This window comes from Rhamphochromis longiceps, linkage group LG17 (genome assembly GCF_057381845.1).
Source record: "Rhamphochromis longiceps isolate RC_006_pf linkage group LG17, R_longiceps_female_GT1.1, whole genome shotgun sequence".
Lineage (NCBI taxonomy): Eukaryota > Metazoa > Chordata > Actinopteri > Cichliformes > Cichlidae > Rhamphochromis > Rhamphochromis longiceps.
Genome location: NC_140573.1, coordinates 18,981,009 through 18,995,118, shown reverse-complemented (window position 1 = coordinate 18,995,118; position 14,110 = coordinate 18,981,009). Strand labels below are relative to the sequence as shown.

Genomic DNA, 14,110 nt, shown 5'->3' with positions numbered 1-14,110 from the left:
GGGAGGGTTAGGATGTCCAAGTCCTTCACAGAGAAAGCAGAAATCAGTCCATGAGCCACTGACAGCTCCTGAAGGAGTCAAGGAGGCCTGTTTGTTTAGGTTAAGTTAGAATCGGTTCATTCAGTAACAATAAAAATCTTCTGACTAAAGTCGCACAGAGCACCCGACATGATAAATTTGAGTAGATCAGAGCAGGTTCCCTCAGACTCATATCCCAATTTTATTTCAATGTAAACGAAAGACTTCGAGTTGATATTAGTTTCTGCAGACATGAAGCATTCAGGTTCACTTCTCTGATTGGCAGCTTGCCCACTGCAATACTCGAGGCTCATGGGAGTTTAGTGTGAAATGTCATTCAGAGCATGTGTGCTGCTGAGAGAAGGTGAACTTCATCACATACCATCACACTGCATCACATCATCATCCTTCACGTGTCTGTGAGTGTGTGTGTGTGTGTGTGTGTGTGTGTGTGTGTGTGTGTGTGATAACAAAAAGCAGATATTGATGCTGCGGTCAGCACTTTGTCAGACCCACTGAAATCTTCAGATTTGAGCTCCTCAGAGTTTACCATTAATCCCTCCATCCAGTGGAAGCGCTATCAGCCACGCTTCCACAACCAATCAATCAGTTAATCAACATCCTGGAGGGGGAATCTGCAGCAGGTTGTAAAATAATGAAACCAATAGCAGAAAGTGTTGATCACACAGCACGGCGAGCCAGGAAACCAGACACAACTCCCTTAGGAGGAATCTGCCCGCAGACCGGCTGACCCAGATTCTGCTGCAGAAACAGCGGACAGAAAAATATGGCTGCACTTCAATGGTGGCAAGGAGGAGTTCTCACAGCTGGAGCCCAGAGCCATTAGCAGAGCCTGAATCTACAGCTGGAGCAGTTTCTAAGTAATGAAGTCCAGTTTTTAACAGAAGATGAAACACTGAAAGTTTCAGAACAACAACGATCCATCACCACACTGAGGCCCGAGAGGAGCTGCAGATTCAGGTCACGGCGCCGGTGCGGCCCAGTCTGGACCTGAGCTGCTGCACACATGAGAGGAAACGTGTTCCTGCTAGTGTGTTATCACACTGAGAGGTGTTGTACACTGTGAGCTACAGATTCTGCTTTAACAGAGAGATCTTTTCTAATCTGTGGTTCGCTTTGACTTCTTCACACTTGTTGGGCTCGTACGTATCTTAAATGGACCCCTGCACCTTCACAGGAGAGCTTAGAGTTCCTCCTGACTCCATGAGACTCTACAGCAGTAAGGCAGTCTTTCGACCTGCATGTAGACCCTAAAGTTAAAATGTGGCACTGAGCGGTTGCACTGGGAGAAGGTGATGTTGGAAAACGTAGTTTAGTGTGCAGGAAGTAAATGTGTGTGCGTCCTGCAGAGAGCTTTAACACGCTGGCTGCTGGCAGCATGTTTAACGTTTCATAAAGTGAATTCACGTTGCTCTCGCCTCGCTACGTCTAAATTATTTATGCTGCTATCTGGACAAACGGCGCCTCGCTGCTGCTCTCCCACTAACAGGACAAACAGGCCACACACACACTCCTGCTCATGTCAGAGTAAAATGTTTCTGGCTTAATGAGAGGCCTGCTTCATTATGGATGAGCGTTCTCTGTGCGCCTGTGTGCGTTATTAATGCGGTGACATGATGGAGGCTTTGAACAGGTTTTATTAACAGCAGCACATTCTTCTTCACCGTAATGCTAACCACACAGACCAGGACCTGATCGACCCAAGGCAGGACCGCTGGACTGTGACCAGCCCGAACCTGGACCTCTGGGCTTCAATACAGTCACACATGTTCCCATGATCCCTGAGTCTGAGCTGACAGGCTAACAGTTATGAACCTCCAGAGAATTCTCATACTGTCAGCTCAGCCTTAAGCAGCTCTGCAGTGATGTTCAGCTCACTGTTCGGCTGTCCACCTGCAGCATTAGCACTCCGATTCAGCAGGATTACCAGCAGCTTCATGTTTAGCGCACAGAGTCTGACTCTAATGTGATTTGATTTACAGCAGGTCTGTCAGAAGAACATCAGCTGAGATGCTCTCTGCAAGCATGAGTATCACAACACAATGGAAAGAACAACCTCACAGCATCTAACCAGGAAGTCTCTCTCTAAGCAGTAGGATCATTGTGAAGTCTACAATCAGGAGACGCCTTCACGTTGGTTACTTACATAACTGTATGTGTTGGGTCTGCACCTTGCAGGCCCTGCTGGTTCAAAGACTTACCACTCATGAAGAAAGCAAGACAAACAGCTCAACCGGTTTTAACGTGCTAGCAAGGGGACAGCGTTTGGCAGTACCTCTGCCCTCGGTCTCAGATGACTCCAAAAAACCAGCCTCCCCTGCAGCCTTTTATTCTGTGACACGCAGTTTCACAAACACCCATTGTGAAACCCCTTTGAACTAAGACACTCAGTGTTTGTGTATGCATGTGCGAGCATGTGTGAGTGTGTGTGGATGTTTTTGTGTGACTTCCTGCTGATCACAAAGGGTCATCTCCCCTAACCCTGTATATGGCTCAACCACTTTTTAACAGTCTCACCATACACAAGCACAGGTGAGGCCATAAAGGGCAGGAAGTAAAACATCTAAATAAGAAAACAGAACCTTCACATAGAATGTGCCTGCAGTTAAACATTATCTATAGCTAATTGCCTCCCCCAGCTAGATGTAGGGAAGGCACAGAAAAATCTCTAAACATTCAGGTTAAGACAAGGTTTACAAATTTAAGTACAAAAATGACAACATTTAACAATTAACTCTAACAGTATTTTTCCCCCTTATCACTTTCATCTGTTTAATTGTTCTCCCCTCCATCTGCACCAGCAGCTCACATCACCTTGTGATGAAACATGCTAATGTGACCTCAGTCTGAAAATATTTTCCTCCTCTGAGGCTCTTTTATGCATTTTGACTAATGCTAGCACAAAAACAACTGAAAACCTCCTCAGTTGGTTGTGCAGCTGCTTTCTGTGGAGTGAGGAGTGAAAGATGATGAAGGCGGAGGAAAAACAGGCTCCAAACAAAGAGAGAGCGAAGAAGAGAGAAGCTAAAGGTCGCAGCAGACACTTTTATTCATCTCTCTATTTTTAAACTCGTCACTGTGACAGATCGAAGCTGTCAGGGTCAACATCCATCTTCTTCAACACACACACACACCTACACACACGTGTGTGGTTAGTTCGAAGTGAGGACCTTACAGTAAATAAATGCTCATCATTCAGCTCTGATGATGGCACACACCTCCATCACTCATATCTGCAACTGGAAACCCATCCAGCCTCAGCGTCATCATTCTTCTTCTTCTGCTGCTGTTTTAATTTGCACACAGCAGTTTGTCCTTCACGTTTACCTGACCTCGGCTTTCCGTCTCCTTCATTTACTTTATTATCAGAACGATCCGGTGGTTTCAGATGGATTTTTATTTCAGCCGCTCACATTTCATCCACACACAAACACCAATTAGGTGGCAGCTGTGGAGTCTGAAGAGCAGAGGAAGAAGCGAGGAGGATGAGCAAATGCAGAGCGGAAGAAGGCAGAGAGGATGCAAATGTATTCCCCAGCTGTCACTGTTTTGCATTAATAAGCCCTGAAAATAGATCCACAGGCAGAGTCCATCAGTCTCTGTCACATTGTTGAAACGCTGCTTTTGACCAGCAGCAGCTCCTCTTGAGGCTCACGCTCGCCTGCAGTGACTCAGCCTGAGTTCCCTTTACATCTGAATACTGACACAGATTCTCCTGTAAACAGCTCAGACTGCTGACCTGAATCAGAACAGCGTCAATAAGGACCTGCTCCGCCACACCATCCAGGACAGGGACACTCTGTTGGATGAAGGTACAGGGAGTCCATCACAGTTAAACTGTTAATTAAAATGAAATGTTTAAATGTTTAAGATGAAGTTTTGCTGATGTACTCCACACCTTTATTTTCTCTATTATGCATGTTCATATTTAAATTAATTGCCGCCCCTTTACTACTTTTTTTACTCAATGCCAAGTTTAGTCACACGTGTTCAAACCTGAATCTTGTGAAAAAAAGATGCAAGAGAAGATTAGAGTCGGCCCTTTATCGTATTAAGTTACAGTTCAGTTACAGCGGAGAGATAATACCCACAGTTAAATATTTGAAGTTATTCATCCATTCATCTGCTGATTATTCATGCTTTTGACCATCCCAGTATTTGAACTTAGACTTTATGATATATATATAAGAGAGATCACCTGCACTGGTCTCTTTAGAGATCCGGTGTGCGTGGTGCTGGTGTTACGCAGAAAATCACTTCCCAAGGTGTAGTACAGTGGAACCCCGACTTACGAATACCCCATTTAACGAAAAATTCAAGTTACGAAGGCACTTAACGGCAATATTTCTGCCCGTGTTACGGCAAAATGCCTGTATAACGAAATCCGCTGGCTCTGATTGGCTGAGCCCACAATGACCACAATTCCCACAACGCCTTCCGAATCATGTGACAACCCCTTGGCTTTCGTACTTGCGCTTCGCTGTTCCACTTGAACGACATATTGTTGTTGCAGTTAGCAATTAGCCTATAGCCTATCGTTCACTCAGAAGGCGCGATGGGTGCTTCGACTTACGAAAATTTTCGACTTACGAAAGACCCTCGAGAACAAATTAATTTTGTAAGTCGGGGTTCCACTGTAGTTCCAGTGCTTCTGGAACTACTACTGCTGTACCTGGTTCTTGGTTGTATTTTAGGTCAGAAGGTTAGCTCAGAGCTTAAAACCTTAAAGCATCTCTAGAGGAGCACAAAAATCAGACATTTAAAACGTGTTTCTTTCTGCACTATAACTTCACTATGGCTCCAGATGCTACCATTGGGACGGCTGTGAGATTGGTTGATGGTTTGCTGTTGGCTTTTGTTGCTCTGTGAAGCAAACTGCCCAGACTGGATGTTAAAAAGACCACGAGATCCTTCAAAAGGATGCAGGGGACCAGCTGAACGATCTTATTACTGTTTGAATCAAACGTCCTGTCCACCTATCATGTTTGTTTGGGTCTGATGTTTGGTATTCACCGTTTTGTCATCCGGTCTGTCTCCAGGATTGTTTCTGTTAGTCCTCTCTCTGTGGTCTTCTCTAATAATGTGGAATAATTGGTGTGTGTAAAGCAGCTGCGGACCTCGATCTAATGACGACTCAAAGAGCAGCCATTAGCAGCTCTCTGACTTTAAGCAGCACGCTCATTTAACCACACGAAGGAGAAACTTCAATTAACTGTAGCCTTCAGACACAAAGCACAGAGGAGAGTAGAAATTACATGAATGATCAGATAATTAAAGAAAAAAACATGGACGACAATGAATTAAATCCTGATGTTTACCTGAAGAGCCATAATTGTCAGTAATGATCCGCTGATTAGATATGGAACACGCTGGGCGAGAACATTACTTTTTTTAAGCTTTCAGACCTTAATAAGTGAACTGATCAACAACAGGAAATAATCTGCACCTCCTTTTAAAATGAAATCATTATCTCCTCCAGGATCCTCACGTGATTACAGTCTCATTACAATTATCTTTATTCAGTTGCCTAAAATTGTGTACGGGAGTTTTTCTCCAACAAACAAAAGTATTTTTTTCTGTATTAATATTTTACATTTTTTGTCATTTTTTTAATCCTTCATTTTAGTTTTGTATTTTATCTTCGTGTTCCTGCAGGTTTTAAGTTTCCCGCTTCCTGACAGTCCAGGAAAGCATACAACAAGATAGAGAAAGTGACTGCTGAAGAGACATCGACATAATCATGCCAATAAAAACATTGGTCCAACAGTTGTTTCAGCCTTCCAGAACCTCATTAAAGAGATTCCTCCTCGTCCATTGCTACATTATGAATCCCTCATCCTACAGAGAGATAAGCTCTGCTTCATTACAGACTCTCGCCTCACTCAGACACAGTAAGGCTCTCGACCTCCGTCAGGTTGAGTGATTATGCATCTTGAACATCTACATTGGAACAAGCAGCAGCAAGATTTGGAACATTTATAAAGAAGAAGACAGCATTATTTATCACGGAGACACAACAGCAGACTGAATTTGTTTCCTCTGTGGGCAGAGGCCACAGGCAGCAGGACCTCACTCAGAGGCAACTGGGGCGTAAAACCCCCAACCAATCACTAACCGAAAGCTCGAACTGTAGTTTTAAGGTAGAAGCTGTTAGTTCATTTAAATTTCTGTAAAATGTGAACCTTTCATTGGTGCTCAGGTCTGCAGGAAAAAATTTAATGAGCCTCTGAAACCTTTTTCCCAGCGAAATGATTAGAAGGTCTGAATGTTTTGGGGTGTTTCCATTGCTCTCTATAAAAAGAAGAAGATGAAACAAAGACCACAAACACACAAACCATGCTGACTCCAGCTTCCTCTGACTGGAAGGTCTAAACCAGAGGTCTCGAACTCCAGGCCTCGAGAGCTGGTGTCCTGCAGGTTTTAGATGTGTCCTTGTTCCAACAAAGCTGATTAAAATAGCTAAATTATCTCCTCAACATGTCTTGAAGTTCTCCAGAGGCCTGGTAATGAACTGATCATTTGATTCAGGTGTGTTGACCCAGGGTGAGATCTAAAACCTGCAGGACACCAGACCTCGAGGCCTGGAGTTCGAGACCCCTGGTCTAAACAGATCCGCAGAGAACATGGAGCAACATGATAAAGAACAAACTGTACTTTCAGAGTTAACCCTGCAGGAGGCACTATGTGAAAAAAACAACATTAGTGCTCCCTGTGTGAGTCTTCATCACATGTGTTTTTTTGTCTTCATCCGTGAGTTATCTCTGCTCATGTTTTGCTTTTGATATTTTTCCAGCCAATCAGATGTAAGTATTCCTCTGCTGAGGCGAGTGGAGTTGAAGATCAGTGCAGTTTGTCTTATTGGTGGGGAGATGAGAAAATGAAGATGCTGGATGTGGATTAGTTTCTTTAAAGTGGCAAAATCCAGCACCCTGGTGGAAGATCAGCTCTGAGAACACTTCTGGTTTTTAGCTGTAGGCTTAAAGTCCTGACAGAGGAGAGAGCAGAAACTGGCAGACAGGTTCAGTTCAGCTCAGATTGATCTCCTCCTTAAATAAAATGTGCTGTATTTTCAGGGAAAACTTAAAAATGATAAGCCATCAGCGTGCGAGAACAGATATTGATGTGAAAATAAAAACTATCAATCACCGCAGAGGAGCTGTGAATCTGAAGAAAGATGCATCAACGTACCGATGTGCAGCCATTTATAATAACAGACAACTAATCCATGAGCTCCCGCTGAGCCTCTGCCTTCAGCTTTAACCTCTGATTGGTCCTGCTGATCGTCTCTGCGGGATCACTGAACAATCGATGACATCACAGGTGGAGCTCTATTGATCCATTGATCTATTGACCTGAACTAAGTGCACTGTGAGTCCTGCAGCAGCTGACACGGAGGAGGGCGCAGCACCGAACCCTTCATCTCTCATTCTGTTGATCGAAGTTCACTCTAACACCACCACCGCCTGGGACTAGGGACAAAATGATGGAGTGTTTATTTAACGGCACAATCAGCACAGAGTTTGGATGAAGAACGACGGCCGCATTGTTGCTGATATTTTTATTAAACGATGAAACATTTTTCACTTTGTCAACAAAACGTCTCATTAAACTTCAACTAGTCAAAACCAGAAACTTTCCTCTTACACGAGTCCGTTTAATTCAATCACACTTTCACTTTTTACTCCAGCAGATGAAACAACATGAGATGATCTGTCCCAGTAAATATACAGCACCAGTGTTTAGTTTGGTTCTAACCCTCTATAACACATCCACCCAAATTCCTATTGAAAATGATGAATGGGGCAGCTGTCTAAACAACATTAAGCTCTGAAAGGTGAAAGGTAGTCTTCTTCTCCTCAGCCGTCTGCAGACTGGTTCAGATGCAGAGAACCGTTTCCTCTGCTCTGAGGATAAACTTGTGATGCTCATAATCAGACATGAATACATGTAAAACTGTAGGAAACGTTCATCAGCTGTGCAGTTACACCAGCCTGTGGAACATTTAGCTGTTTGGTAATGACTCTCTTCATGTAAAAACAAAGACTACTAAAAGTCTGTTGGCACTCTAATGCTCAGTGGGTAAACACTGGTGACTGAGCGACCAGGTTCTGGTGCTAGCAGGGTAAGAGGAACAAAAGCTTTGTTATTTCCACCATGATCTAAAATCTCTTAAAGACAAATGTAATCTATCGGGAAATGTTTAACCCTCAGATGGACCCCTCGCTGCTGAGCACAGCTTAAATTCCTGAGAAGTCTTGTGCAGCTGTGTGCGAATTCGTCTGCTGGTTTCCTGCTGCTGCGCTGCCAAAGCTAAAAACTGTGCAGGTTTTCGACAATGACGGGTGTCAAACTGAGAAGAAATGAATCAATACCATCAGTCAACGTGTGGCTTCTTCCAACACTGTTCTCAGCTGAGAAAATTGTTTCTACTCCAAAGTGTCAGGTGGTTAAACTCTGTGATGACAGCAGTAATAAACAATAAATGAAGTTTTGATGCGATGTATGAGTAGCAGTCTGTACACAGACATCATCACCACAGCCCAGCAGAGGGGCTCAGCTTCCTGCTGCTCACGGCAGATCATGGAATGCAGAGTCTATTGGTTTCGATAAAGGCTGACAGACATGATCACCGCTCTGTTCACGTCACCAGTGAGGGGAACAAGTACCTGTACTCTCAGAAACTGGGTTACAGTAAAAGTCCATTGCTGTGTACCACAGTGAATTCTTGGATCTCCTTTCAAGGGCCGAAATGTACAAATGTGTGACTGAATATCCTTGCATGGAAGATCAGGTGATCTAATAGGTCAAAACTGTCACCAGATGGTCTGAGTGAGATACAAATCAGTACTCATGAAAGGGCCCAGAGGCACTCCTTCATCACCACTGAATGTACAGTGAGATGCTTTACTGAGTTCCACCCTAAAAGAACTGCACTCAGTGTCACTGGAAAGGTTCTGAAGCTCAAGTCCTTCCTGGGTAAAGTTCCTGTGATGGACACAAAACCCACCTGGAGCACACCTCAGGTTACACCTGCAACTGCAGTCGATGAGGACTGAAAGCGAGTAAACACGTTCAGTTGGCACTGACACCTGAATAAAATCAACGACACATCAGCCTATAACCCCGCAGCTGTGCTCGGCTCTGCAAGGCATGCTAGGATGCACCCGGCTCGCCGTCACCTCCCTGAAACCCACTGAATAATTCAGTGTGACTTTTCACAAACAGCTGCAGCACACACAGAGGGCCGGGATGTTTTTAGTGGCAATTAATTTGCTGCTGACAGGTAATAAGAGGAGACTCCGCCTCCATCCATCCTGATTTATCTCACCTGTCACCGTAACAACCCCCTCCCTCCCTCTCTGTGAAGTCTCTCTATGGGACTCGACTGTTGCTAATTACCCCGTCGCAGCTCGCTTCCTCGCCTACACACCTGAGCTCCTAAGCTACCTCTGTGTGTGTGTGCGTGTGTGTGTGTGCACGCGCCCTTGTATTGCATTTTCTCTCTTGTTATTCATAGCAGGGGCTGAGAGCTGGCTGCTGACCTTCGACACCTGGAAGGTCTTCCTGGTCTTTCCTCATACTGTAACTAAGGAGGGTCACTGTGATGAAACCAACCTACAGACGCCTGCACTGGCTTCACGTCTATCCCACATGGTAATCAGAGGGCAGTACAATACTTTAAACATCTTAACAGTAGTAGCTTAGGTTTAAGCTTAGGCTCAGCAAAGGGTCAGTACTTGTAATGCAACAGCAGGAGCTCTGAGCATGATGCAGACTGCACATTAGCAGTCCGCTCTCAGTTTCCAGAAATTTAAAAATGGAAGTTCAGTCTGAAAAATGCTGATGATTTTCAGTCACTCTGTGTCTGGAGTGCTTTGTGTCTTAAAGTGAATCTGAAACCATTTTAAAAGCTGTAAATTGTTTACACCTGCGGATACCCTGGTTCATGACTCTGTCAGGGATGACAGACAGAGCATCATTAGTGTCAGAGTGAGAAGGCACGGGCTTGTTTTTAGCCTAACCTCCCCCTGCACCGCCACTGCTTAAGGCGGTCTCTTTACACACCAGGACAGGAGGCCAGGTCCTGCAGCAGGTCCAGACTGTGCAGGTGAAAGGTAAAGCGGCTTTAATATGAAACTAGCTGAACGAAGGTGCCACAAACTTTAGTGTGTGACATACACAAAAGAGTATGTCACACAGATAAGAACACACCAGAGCACAACCACCAGCAGATGCAAACAAAATCAGGCAGCTTACAAAAGATCAGCCCAGTAAGTGTTCGAGAAGACACTCAGGAACACGATGCCTGCGAGTGCTGCTGTTAAATTAGGATGGATTAATGGGGAGGCAGAGTGTGACTGCTGGAGCTGCTCGAGGTGCTCGAGAAAGTTTCCTCTTGTAATCAGCTCATCGTATCTCTTTGTGATATCCGTATGTGTAGAAACAAAGCTGTCAGAAACATGTTCTGCAGGGAAGTATCTCCCTCTGGGTTACTACAACTCGAGTCAGGCCGAGGTCACAGCTGTGCAGTGTCCCGACAGTCAGGACACCCCGAGCCTCGCACAGGTACTCACACAGCGTGCTGTGATGTCACTGCTCCACAATCGGCCACAGGAACTTTGAAACAGACACGATTAACTTTCCTCTAATCTGAATGCTCGTCGCCCCAAACCTCTGAAAACATGAAGATCAGACACAAACACACATTAAATGCTATATAATACGTGTGTGTGTGTGTGTGTGTGTGTGTGTGTGTGTGTGTGTGTGTGTTTTGGCTGCTTGTTCAGCCTGTTCTCTGTTCAATAGATTAAAGAGCCAAAAGGCAGTTTAATCATCATGTCTAATCCCTCAAGCCAACACAATACATGGTAATCCAGTTTAACACACACACACACACACAGAGGCAGACACAGATGAACTGTGTCCAGTATTGTGGAGTTTCATATTTCAGTGTGGATTTTTCACTGGAACTTGTTCTGCTCCTCTCGTCATCATGTGATGTTTATGTGAGGTTTTACTTTCTCCTCCGCCTGCATGACTCTGTCGGAGGTTATTCGGTTCATGCAGCTCAGTTCAGTTCAGCTGTCGATTTCAGAGGTAGTTTTATCTGACTGCTGCAACCAGGGGGCGCTACAGTGTGACACCTCCACATACGGTTTAAACGATCGTTTGTCAAGTCTCGAGATCAGCCTATCTAAGGTTGCCATCTCCTCAACAAGGGGTGTGGTTGACTGTGAAACTGCTCACTCATTGGCTAACAGCATGTGATTGACAGGTTGCTAGCCTTCTTTTGAAAGAAGTTCTACAAGTGGAATATCTGAAGAACTGGCGACTAGTGATGGGATTTCCGGCTCTTTTTAGAGATCCGGCTCTTTCGGCTCCGAACCGGCTCTTCAGGTTGTTTTGTTGCTTTAATTAATTTATTATTAACAATAATATAAAATTATGCACAAAAGGAACAATGACAAACCCTGGTTTACTCCTAAACTCAAAAAGCTGTGGCTGGAAAAGAGAAAGGCGTTCAGAAGCGGAGACAGGGACTGCTACAGAGAGGCCAAGTACAGGTTCACTAAAGAAGTGGACATTGCTAAACATCAGCACTCTGAGAAGATGCAGCAGCAGATCTCAGAGAATGACTCGGCCTCTGTGTGGAAAGGTTTTAGGAATATCACAAACTACAAGCCTAAAACCCCCCACTCCACTGATGACTTGCTCTTAGCCAACACCCTTAACGACTTCTACTGCCGTTTTGACGAGCCATCAGGCAGCCTTCACACCTCCAACGGCCCCAACAATAGAGACACTTTGGACACTAATTCCCCCACCTCTCCCCCCTACATAGAGCCATCACCACCTTCAAACCGTTCACCTACAACACCCCCCTCCTCACCCCACACAAAAGAGGATTTCACACCACCTCCTCCCACCACAGCTCTTCATATTCATGAAGCAGATGTGAGGAAGCAGTTTAAGAACCTGAATGCTCGGAAAGCTCCCGGCCCAGACGGTGTGTCTCCTGCCACCCTCAGACACTGTGCAAACAAGCTGGCCCCAGTGTTTTCTGGCATTTTCAACTCCTCACTGCAGGCATGTCATGTGCCTGCCTGCTTCAAGTCCTCCACCATAATCCCTGTCCCCAAGAAACCTAGGATCACTGGACTAAATGACTACAGACCCGTGGCTCTGACATCTGTGGTCATGAAGTCTTTTGAGCGCCTAGTTCTCTCCCATCTCAGGACCCTCACGGCCCCCCTCCTGGACCCCCTGCAGTTTGCATATAGAGCCAACAGGTCTGTAGACGACGCCATCAACATGGCCCTACACTTCATCCTGCAGCATCTTGACTCCCCAGGAACCTACGCCAGGATCCTGTTTGTGGACTTCAGCTCTGCCTTCAACACCATCCTTCCAGACCATCTCCGAGACAAGCTTTCCCAGATGAATGTGCCTGATCCCATCTGCCGGTGGATCACTGACTTCCTGACGGACAGGAAGCAGCATGTGAGGCTGGGAAAGAATGTCTCGGACTCCCGGACCATCAGCACCGGCTCCCCTCAGGGCTGTGTTCTTTCTCCTCTGCTCTTCTCCCTGTACACCAACTGCTGCACCTCCACCCACCAGTCTGTCAAGCTAATCAAGTTTGCAGATGACACCACCGTTATTGGACTCATCTCGGACGGGGACGAGTCTGCCTACAGGAGGGAGGTTGAACGTCTGGTGTCCTGGTGCAGCCACAACAACCTGGTGCTGAATGCCCAGAAGACAGTGGAGATTATTGTGGACTTCAGGAAGCACACAGCCCCACTCCCCCCCATCATCCTGACTGACACCCCCATCACCTCTGTGGACTCATTCCGCTTCCTGGGTACCACCATCACCCAGGACCTGAAGTGGGAGCCCACCATCACCTCCGTTATCAAGAAAGCCCAGCAGAGGATGTACTTCCTGAGGCAGCTGAAGAAATTCAACCTGCCAACACGGACGATGATGCAATTCTACACTGCAATCATCGAGTCCATCCTCACCTCCTCCATCACCGTGTGGTACGCTGGAGCCACTATCAGGGACAAACAGAGACTGCAGCGTGTTGTGCGCTCTGCTGAGAAGGTGATTGGCTGCAGACTCCCATCTTTGCAGGACCTGTACACCTCCAGGACATTGCGGCGTGCAGCTCGGATCTCAGCTGACCCTTCTCACCCTGGACACAGTCTGTTTGACCTGCTCCCCTCAGGCAGGAGGCTCCGGTCCATTCGCACCAGAACCTCTCGCCATAAGAACAGTTTCTTCCCCTCTGCTGTTGGACACATGAACAATAACCATATGACTGTACCCGCCACTAACACATGACCCTACGCTGTGTCACTGCATCATTCTATGTTTGGCACTGATCACCACCTGCACTCATGTATATATCTTTCAACGTAGCACTCTTAATTCTTATTCTCATGTATATATCTCATGTATATCTCATGCACATATCTTTCCACGTAGCACTTTTAATTCTTATCCCTACTTTTATTTTTTTCCATGTCTATTTAAGTGCTATTTATGACAGCATGTTTGCACTGAAGCACCGCAGCAATTTCCTAATGTTGTAAACCTGCTCAACATTTGGCAATAAACCCCATTCTGATTCTGATTCTGATTCTAGAGACAAAACACGTACAAATTCCAAAACACATTTCTAGCATGAACTGAACTTCCAAAGCAGAGCTACTAGATCACTTAAATTACACAATTGAAAGCATATTTGTGTTGTTTGTGTATTTATACACAAGCATTCATATATATTCAAATAATTTTAAAAAAAGTTCATTTACCTGTTACTACCACACACCAAATCCGGTCGTTGGTACTTGCTGGCTTGTGTAGCCACTAGGTAACAAAAGCTCAACACTGCGCCTAGCATCCTGGAGCACTTCTGTTGTCTTTTGTACGTATTTTGAGTTTTTATATGCTTCTGAGTTTTTAATGTGCTTCTGAGTTTTTACGTGCTTCGGACTTTGTACGTGTTTTTACGTGTTTTGGAGTTTGTACGTGTTTGTACGTGTTTTGGAGTTTGTACGTGCTT

General features: G+C 45.3%; 2 protein-coding genes across 2 annotated transcripts in view; both read right to left on the bottom strand.

The window, feature by feature from the left end:
* LOC146649564 (uncharacterized) overlaps nt 1–14,110 on the bottom strand; it is a 380,555-nt gene that overhangs the window by 69,386 nt on the left and 297,059 nt on the right. The gene's annotated exons all lie outside the window — the stretch shown is intronic.
* LOC146649572 (A-type voltage-gated potassium channel KCND2-like) overlaps nt 1–14,110 on the bottom strand; it is a 105,129-nt gene that overhangs the window by 20,758 nt on the left and 70,261 nt on the right. The window lies entirely within an intron of this gene.